The sequence below is a fragment of the Pseudophryne corroboree genome, chromosome 8, assembly GCF_028390025.1.
Source record: "Pseudophryne corroboree isolate aPseCor3 chromosome 8, aPseCor3.hap2, whole genome shotgun sequence".
Classification (NCBI taxonomy): domain Eukaryota; kingdom Metazoa; phylum Chordata; class Amphibia; order Anura; family Myobatrachidae; genus Pseudophryne; species Pseudophryne corroboree.
In genome coordinates this window covers 210,313,244-210,314,599 of record NC_086451.1, presented here as the reverse complement: position 1 = coordinate 210,314,599, position 1,356 = coordinate 210,313,244, and the positions used below count along the sequence as shown (strand labels likewise).

General features: G+C 37.5%; 1 pseudogene; it reads right to left on the bottom strand.

Annotated features, from left to right (window-relative positions):
- Positions 1 to 945: 945 nt before the first annotated feature.
- LOC134950168 (5S ribosomal RNA) lies at positions 946 to 1,064 on the bottom strand (annotated as a pseudogene).
- Positions 1,065 to 1,356: the final 292 nt, after the last annotated feature.

Sequence of the window (1,356 nt, the reverse complement as noted above, 5' to 3'; positions counted from 1 at the left end):
CATCTAAGAGTTAATAAACAGGAGGCTTTTCAATGATTAAACTATGCTTATAACTCCTTTTGTAAGCTTATTTCATATAAAACAACATCAGAAGGTGAGGAAAAGTGGGAGTGTCGGAGGAGTGATTAGGGGCATGGTTAGGGCTTGATTTACATAATTGGGGGTGTAGCCCACCTGTCAGATTGAGTTTAACGGAAAGTGGTGCTCTCTCTACTCATACGCATGCGCAGAACTAGTAGTGGGTTGGGGTTTAGGAATCTGCACAGGACCAGATTGTAAATAGATGATAACAATTTTTAACCAATTTTTGTACCAAAAAAGGCAAAATTAATGACCAACATAAAACTACCGCTTCGCCTGCCTGGCTTTTGGGATAGAACGAAGTTGGCGGTGCTCCCGGACATTAGTTCAGAACAAACTATTGAATGGGTTTTTTTGCAGAGAAGCAAAAAGAAGACTGTTTTTTGTGTCTCTCTGGGGCACACTTTATGTAAATTGATTTGTTAATGAAAATAGAATATTTGTAAATGTGAATATAAAGATAAAACGTAACTTTTATTTTATATCAAACGAAAAAAGACAAATTACACAAATAATGCTGTTTATATCAGCAGGGTGATTAAAAAAGTATTATTTGATGATAAGACAATTGTGACTCACTTGGTATGAAGTAGGTGGCAGATAATTTGTGTGCACACCCACTAGGATTAAGCGAGTATTGATATTTGAAATTAATCAGAGCGAAAATTTGGTGAATCTTGTTTTCTCTATTGGTTTATGAATTTTTATACGTGAGTATATTCATATGAGAGAAACAAGAAAAACCGGCTTAAACGACTCCGGACTCCTTCTAGGAAGGTAAACATTGGTAAATTTCTGCAATAAGAAATTGTGGTAGAAGATACTGGTAAAAAGAGGGTGTATACACGGAAGGTGTGTTGCTTGATACTACAGTACCCAGTATTCCCAGAGGGTCACCCTTTCTGGTACTGACCAGGCCCCATGCTGCTTGGCTTCCAAGATCAGATGAGATCGGGCATGTCCAGCATGGTATGACTGTAGATTGTCAAGTAGGTACCTATCTGCGTATGGAAAAACCAGTTGCTTGATTTGAGCTAGTCAAAAAAAAAAGGGGGTGAGGAAAAGTATTCCAAATTACTTCAAAATGTCTGGACAGTATGTCCGTTGCTTTAGATGTAAAAATAAAGTCAAAGGAAAGGAGATTTTTCACATAGATACAGTGCCAAAATTAAACATTGGAGGGCCAGTATCTTGGTGTTGATACTGGGACAGTTTGAAAACAGAATAATAATAATAAAGGGGGCCTCACAAGGGGCCATACATATTATGTATGTT